An 8,970-nucleotide genomic window follows, 5' to 3' on the forward strand; every position below is an offset into this window, starting at 1 on the left:
TTATTCAACAAACTCAAACCTAATTGGGTGAATAAAGGGATAATCAGGATGGACACCCCAAGGTTTAAGTATAAGTCCTCTAAAATTCTTGAAAACTTGAATTTAGTACTCGAACATCATGTCTCTGACCTTTTGGTGAAAGCTATTTTTCTCTACAAGAGTATAAACTTCTGGTGAAAATTCAAGGTGAAGGTTGGGAGTAACTGTGTAAGGTGTAGGGGAGGTAGATGATAAAGAATAAGGTCAATACATCATGATTGGCCTGGGCCAAAAAACTCTTTTGTAAGCAAAGATTTCTGGTTTGGGTCTGGAAAGCAAATAGTCGTCCTCAATATCCATCAGATGGAAAGGTAAGGACGGCTTCCATAAACTGTAAATTTTATTTTGGAAAGTAGAAAACCCAATGTTTCATCCCAAAAGTTTGAGGACAATGGTATTTTCCATATCTTTGACAATAGTTTGATTAATCCTTTCGGATAATTCTATAGATAGAGTACCATTAACAATAGATCTCTGAATATCACCATCCATCAACTCAAAATCTATTTTCTCCTCTAAGCCATTATCCACCATGCTTGAAGTACCAACCAGTTTGTCCTTTCATAAAAGCTTTGGTTCAATGGGCAAATTTGGTGACGCTTCTCCACTCTCGAGTTCATCTTGTTCCATAAAACGAACTTTTTTAAGGATCAAATCTTCCATAGAGATATCACCAAATCGAGGATTTCTACAAAGAGAACTTTCATATAGAATCCATTTTTTAACATTATTAATTTTTTTTAAGTTATTAAAGTTATCACATTTGTTCCCATACTTTTCCTAATTAATGTATTTGTCTTATTATTCAACTAATACAATCTAATAAAATATTTTAATATTTATTTATAAACTTATAATTAGAATTACATAAAATTTATTAACATTTATAATTATATTTATATTTATATTTATAATTAATAAAATATATAAAATATTATATTTTTCTCTTAATTTATATTGCTCAAAATACAATCTTTCATGTAATTTAAAAAGAAACTTAAAAATAGAAAATTTGGAACACCGACAACATTTGTACTTTTTGGACTACATACTTCTAAAGGTAGTTTTTCATTCAACATTATTCTAATTATCAAACAATAAAAAATTTGTATAAAAATTTTAACAAATAAATATAGCACAGTATGCTAAATACACACAATCATCCCATACATCCAAAATATTATGGAAAACTCATGTTCAGTTCAGATCACTACTTTTTCAGTCTTAATCTTATTTTATTATATTAATTTTGTTCCTTTGTTATAAATATATATATATATATATATATATATATATATATATCATCACATAAAAAGTGTGCAAATTTCATTGCATGCTTTATTTTATTTTTCTAAAATTAAAATTAAAGAATCAACATCCATTTTTTTCCTGATACTTTTGTCACTATTATAAAATATTTTTATTTATAATTAATTTGTTATGTTCTTAGGTTTTAATTTAGTGACCATCTATTTATTAACGGAAAAAAATAATGAATCCATAGATAATTGAACTTGGTTTAATCAAGCAACAACTAAAATGAACGGCCAAAACAATGATATCAAAAATACAAACAAGAGTGGGGTTGATAATTCAACTTGGTTTAATCAAGCATCGCATAGGAAATATATACAAACTAGCTTTTTTACCTGTGCAATGCACGAGACAATTGTATCTGCTGGAAACTCGACAAACCCAAGACACTCACTACTGAGGACCTAGGACCCACAACTAATGTTACACCAACTCTCTTAAGTCAGTTAACATTTTATTTCCTAAATTCTTAGTGCACTATAATACTCAAGTGGTAGAGCCGACCATATATAATTATGACGGTAGAGCCAACCATATATTAAAGCCATCCCGAGTGCACTAAGTACTTAGAAACCCATGGCTTAACCGAGACTTACAACTACAATAGAAGAAAACACTTTTATTAATACACAATACAATTACAATATGACACACACTTACCTCACACTCTTCTTTACCTCTACCTCTCACACTCTCTTGCTTGTGGCTTTTTCTTATATCATAGCAAGAATGAAATCCCCCACCCCTATTTATAGAATTTAGTGGTCGTTAGATTGTTGACACATGTCCACATTCTTGCCATTGATTTTACAAATATCTAATAGCTAGAATTTCATATAGAATATCTAGTTTTCTAGATAATATCCTATTTCTTAAAGGATAAGTGTGAATTTTATCTAGAAGTTGTATTGGCTTTCAACACTCCCACTCAATGCAAACTTTTTTCCACAAATGATTTTAAGATCAAACTAAGTGCTTCTTTGAACTTCTCAAACTTTGGTCTACTAAGACTCTTCGTAAATATGTCTGTAACTTGATCATCTGTCTTTGTTGGCACTATCTTGATCTCTCCTTCAAAGACTTTCTCGCTAATATAATGATAGTGCACTTCTATATTTTTTTCCTTACAAGAAAGATGAGATTTTTTGCTAGACGTATGGTTGATGAATTATCATAGAGAAGACTTGCTTTATAGCCTGTTGGTTGATGAAGATCTTCCATCAGTTGTATCAGCCAAGTACTCTCTTGTGTTATTGATGCCATTGATTGAAATTTCTCTTCGATGCTTGATAATGACATCATTGGCCGTCTCTTGTTGCACCATGATATTGCTGCTGATCCAAGGCTGAAGATGTACCCATTTATCGATCATCGCGTATCATAGTCTCCAACATAGTCGGCATCATAATATCCAACCACCAAACATTCTTTTGCTTTCTTGTATAAAATACCAAAATTAATGGTGCTTTTAACATACCTCAAGATGCATCATACTACATCGAGATAAGGCTTCTTAAGATTGCTCATGTATCGATTAGCCACTACAACTACATAAGTTATGTGTGGTCAACTTAGAGTGAGATAGATAAGACTTCTGACTAGCTGTTGATACATGGTTACACCTTTTAAATGTTTTCCTTCATCTACTCGTAGTTTTATATTGGGATTCATGGGAGTAGAGATAGACTTGTAGTCAAGCATCCCATACCTCTGCAGAAGATCCTTTGTATATTTCTATTGGCCCAAAAATAATCTTTTCTTCTTGCGCTCTAGTTTAAGTCTAAGGAAGTGTTTGAGTTCTCCAAGTTCCTTCATATGAAATATGATAGAAAGACTTTTCCTTGTTCACTGGATTTCCTCACAATAATCTCCCGTGATGATTAAGTCAACCACATATACTAGCACTATGGCTAGTTTTCCTTGATTTTCTTTCACAAATAAACTAGAATCTAAAGAAGCAACTATAAAACCACATTGTATTAAAAAATTAGCAATCTTCCCGTACCATGATGTTGGAGCCTGCTTCATGTCATAGAGCACATTCTTCAGTTTGTAGACATACTCGAGATGGATCTTGTTCTTGAAGCCTCTTGGTTGCTCCATATAGATGTCCTTGTTAAATTCTCCATGTAAGAAAGCATTCTTGACATCCATCTACCACAACTTCTAAGACTTTCTAGTAGGAAATGCTAGTAAGACTTGAACAGTTGTGACCTTTGCCATCGGGCTAAATGTTTCTTCATAATCTAGCCCATATTGTTGAGAGAAACCCCGATAAATAATTCGAGCCTTATACCTTTCAATTGAGCCTTTTGGTTAGGTATTCACCTTGTAGACCCATTTGCAGGATATTGGCTTTACATCTTTAGGCATTGGCACTAAATACCACGTTTGATTTTCTTTTAGCACCTTAATCTCTTCTTCCATAGCTTTCTACCACTCAAGGCTTTGTGTTACTTCTTCATAAGCAGATGGCTCAATAGGTATAGACTCATCTACAAGGGTAGTGTTGCCATACCTTGGGTTAGGCTGCCTTGGCCTTGTTGATCTTCATAATTCTTATGCAGGCTCCTCAACTTTCGTTTATCTTGGACAAAGCTCCTCAGATGTAGGCAGATGTACATCAGTCTTCCATGGAGTCTTGTCCTTAGAGGGTGAGCTTTCTCTATCTTCACTTGGATCTGATTTTTACAATTTACCTTCATATTTATTTTCTTCTGGAACCTCTTATAACCCTTGAGATTCCGGAAGCTCTTTACCTTCATATTAATATTTATAAATTATTAATTTATAAAGTAGAATTTTTTTCTATTTTTAAGAAATGTAGGACCAAATGCACTTACCAAGCTAAATTAATAAGTGGAACACTTTTTTTTTAAGTTTAGAAATGCAAAGTGATTTATGTTAAAATAATAAACAAATCTTGCCAATGTAATAAAGTTTCTATTCAATTTTTTTGCCAAATGAGTCATTCTTTCCTTTTAGTACTCGTGTATTTGTGAATATGTTAAAATTTCCATTTTTAATTGCAACAATGTTATAATTTATGTAATTTTACCATTTTAATTACAATTATAATATATGTAACACCCCTAACCCGTATCCATTGCCGAAATGGGTTTGAGCATTACTACCATTTACGAGATCACTAAAAAATTTTAAATACTTACCGATTCAATGCATCATATAAATAAATATATTACCATTCAATCAACAGTTTGACAGTTGTATAAGCATCAAACAACAACATTGTTAGTATACTTGCACATATCTCATATAAATTCAACATCGATATATCTATTTTCTCGACATATCGCACTTGAGTTTAATAATAGTCTCAATTACATAATTTCCTTGTATCAACATATCAAAGATAATCATATATGTACATGTCATGAAACATATCATGCTCTTACCGCTTTCTTCATAAGCATATATCATTCATTTCATTATATCAATATTTCATGCTCCATCATTTCCATATATTTTATGTATATTTATTCCGTAATAGCTTATATCAAACTTAACATAAATTATATTTCATGTACTTATACTTATTTCGTTTATCTATCTTCATAATTATTTCATATAACCATTCGTCATCTGATACATATTACCTGAATATCAATTATTCAACAGATGCTAGAGCGTCTCCCATCCACGGTCTTATTTATCTTTGACATGATGCCATAGTGTCTTTCAACTATGGTCTTACTCATTTTCTGTCATGTTGCCATGGTATCTTTTGTAACGCCCCAATTTTCGGGAATCCTGTGAATGTTGGCATAGGTTTAATTATGTTAGTGGGCCTCTAGAAAGCCTAAGCTTAAGATAGAACCCGACAATTTTAGTTAATTTTTGTTCCATAAGAAAAAGGGGGTGAAATTATGAAATAGGACCTATGTGAAAATGTTTGAAAATGCTATAGGCTAAATTGAAGTGGCCAAATAAATAGGAGTGCAAAATAGGAGGATTTGCATGACAAACCTCCCATTTTACATGAAGTGGCCAACCATCATGTTGTTGTAGACAAAATGTACACTTGATATCCATAATTTATGGTACAAATTGATACAAATTGATAATAGGTTAGGTAAATGTTCCATGATAATAGGTTAGGTAAATGTTCCATGATAATGGCTTAGGTAAATGTTTCATGATAATGGGTTAGGTAAATGTTTCATGATAAGAATTTCATGTCTTTTGTATTAAAGAATTAAATGGATGAAATATGAAGTTTTATTAAAAGAAAAAGGGGTGAAAAGAACAAAGTTTTGTCCATCTTTGTTCATCATAGCTGAAAGTTAGAAAAGAGAAAGGAGAGGAGAAAGCTCTTGAGTATTCGGTCATTAGGAGGAGGAAAATTGAAGGTAAGTTCTTGGTACCTTGCTTCTATTTTGAGGTTCATGAGTTCTTCTTGATTCTACCTTAACTCTTGAAGTATATTTTGATTTTTAGTTGTGTTGTGAGCATTTAGTCATGAATTAAAATGAAGGAAATGGTTGTTGTTTCATGTTCTTTTGATGAAAATGGAAGATAAGTGAAGTTGAGCCAAACAAATGAGCATGCATGTGCCTTAGATGTTAAAGGAAAAATCAGCTAACATGTTGTGCTTTAAAATGATGAAATGGAGATTATACTTAAGTAAAATCATAGATATGTGATGATTGATTGGTGATATACATGTTCAAATAACATGCATGCAAGGTATGTGTGAAAGAGTGATTTGGTAATAAATCTGCTTGGAACAGCAGCAGTAACGTGACTTTGGAAAATCACCATAAATTGTGGGAGAAGAATTAGAAGCTGAATAAATTATGTAATTAAAGCTTATTGAGTCTAGTTTCTAATGAAATAAACAAGAACATATTTCGAATTCTGTACAATGAGAAATTTGATTCGTAATGAAGGGTGGTCAGATTAGTCAAACAGTGAAACATGGGAAACTTTGAGAAAATTCTGGTATTGATTGGCTAAACCAAAAATTCTGAAAATTTTATGGATAGAAGATATATGAGTCTATTTTCAGGGAAAATTAACGAAACTTAATTTGGAGTTTCGTAGCTCCAGTTATAAATGATTTAGTGACTGTTACTCAGGAAGACAGCTTGCAATGAAATTATGATTATGTGGTAAACATTAACAAAAATTTGTTAATGAGTTGCTTATTGATTTCTTATAAGCTTACTATGATCTGTAGGTGTGGTTGGCCGAATATTGTAAGGGGTTAATATGTAGTTTGTATTTGAATAGTTAGATTAACGTGTTAGTAATCCAATTGTAGGCTGTTCGTGTGTGGATCTCGTCAAGATATCGTCGCAAATGTGTGTAACTAACACCCTCTTTCTTAGTCTAGATCGGCAAAAGTTTAAAAGTCGAAATGCCGAAAATCGGTATTTCGTAGATTTGCGAAAAGCGAATGCTCGTAAGGTAAATCGATTAATGTTTTTGGTAAGCTGCAAAATTTGACCGCAAAGTGTATGATTTACGTGCCCTCGATATTTTTGGGCTTAATGGGCCAAAATTTGAAATGATGGGCCAATCTGCCCAATTCGTAAGAACCCTCGATGCGTGATTCTCGTAGTACGTGAAAGGTAGGAATATGCATGAAAAACTCTAAAATAGATAATTACTGAAATACCTTTAAAAGTGGAAAATTTACGCTTTACCCTAGGAGATAAATTACCAAATACCCCTAGGGTTAAATTGATTTAAATGCATGTTTGATTGTTGTTATTTATCAGATGCCATGTTGTTATCATCGATGCATGAGATTGGGATATTGACGAGGAAGCACTGAAAGTGGCTTGTCCACGTCTTGGAGGCTTTGCCTCAATTTATCGATAATCGAGCAAAAAGGCACAAGAATCGTGAGTGTTAATGGGTGGGTTAAGCTATTCCCACATGGAGTGTATGGTGGTACGGGTGGAGTGTAGTGGTTGGTGGGTTGAGTAGTCTCCCAAATGGGCTTGCATATGTTTCTTGATGTTGCATGTATTTTGAAATGGGCCTATGGGCCATCTTGTTATCTGAATAAGGGCTAAGGCCCGTTTATTATAATCAAAAGGGCTCACCCAAGACCACTTTATTACCCAAATGGGCTTGCATATGTTATTGATGTTGCATGTATTTTGAAATGGGCCTATGGGCCATCTTCATTATCTGAATAAGGGCTAAGGCCCGCTTTATTATAATCTGAAAAGGGCTCGCCCAAGACCATCATACTGAATGGGCTTAGGCCCAATGGGCTTGAGCCGATTTGGGCTTTGAATGGGTTTTCCTTACACATCGAGTTTCCCAAACTCACCCTTTTATTTTCATCCACGCAGAAATCCCCAACCATAGTGGGCTTCGAAATGTGAGGGAATTCGGAGTAGCCACCCATTCGAAAGTTTGATTTTCTTCCGTGAACTGGACATCCTTTTATTTACGTTTGAATTTTTTGGGCTTTTAAATGTAATAAGGCCGCTTAATTATTTTTGATGGTTTTAATATGCATTACTAAGATAGGTAATACTTATTTTAACTGTTGAAATTGGATAGCTTTAGTAGCGTTTTCAAAAACAACAATTGATTTCAAAATAACACGACAACAAGCAAAGCTTCCGCAATGAAAGTATTTTCCAAAATTAATCACTTTTCCTAAAATGACTTAATCAAATCGGTTTCCTAGAAATATCCATGACGTTAAGGTGTGGCAATGGCGATATGCATGTCAGGATTGGATCCGAAGGAGCTTGGTATTAGCAATCAGATGGACTCACCACCTCTTTTCCTGTTTCCTACCGGTGCACTGACTTCCATTCACTTTAACCCTTAATGAATTAATCTTTTGAACATTAAGTACGATTTTTTGGACTTAGAATGGATTTTTTTTTAACGTTTTTGATGTGGCATGCCGGATCCGGCCATAACTTCTGGGCCGGGTTTGGGGTGCTACATTTAGTGGTATCAGAGCCTAGGTTGCAACAACTCGGCTGTGGAATGGGTTTACAAAAACAAAGATTTTCAAAAACGAAAATTTTATAAAGAATGCGAAAAACTTGATTTTCAAAATTTAGATCTTTAGAAGGTGGCATTTCGAATCCCCGGCTCAAGTCTGTAAGTATTCTGAATTTTTTTGAATATTTTCCTGAATTATCTGTCTGTACTGAAATCCTACTAGGATACTCCAGATAGGATGATTCTGAACATAGGAAAATCTGATAAGAGACTGAAACTGTAGCTAGACTTCGATTCTGCGAAAACAAACTCGAACTCATCATGCGATTCATAAAACATCGTAATAAACACTTTGGAATATTAATTGATGCATAAAAAAATTCGTAATCAAGATAATACGATATGAGTACAAGAGGCCGTGGACGGGGCCGAGAAAGTGTTCGAGCGAGATCTTTATCTTCGAGACATATGCTGGCGGTGGATGAACCGGTACCACTGGCAATAGAGGTAGAGTCTCATGATCATGGTGTTGGGGGATGATACCACATCACCAAGCAATGCTTCGTGTTCGGAAAGGGTTGCCAGAGTAAGTTCGGGCAACGAAATTCAGGGATCTATTTCTGAATGACTTCGGGACCAACGGAGCGGAGATCTTTAGTGGTGCGTCTGGTATAG

This window comes from Gossypium arboreum, chromosome 1 (assembly GCF_025698485.1).
Source record: "Gossypium arboreum isolate Shixiya-1 chromosome 1, ASM2569848v2, whole genome shotgun sequence".
Taxonomy (NCBI): domain Eukaryota; kingdom Viridiplantae; phylum Streptophyta; class Magnoliopsida; order Malvales; family Malvaceae; genus Gossypium; species Gossypium arboreum.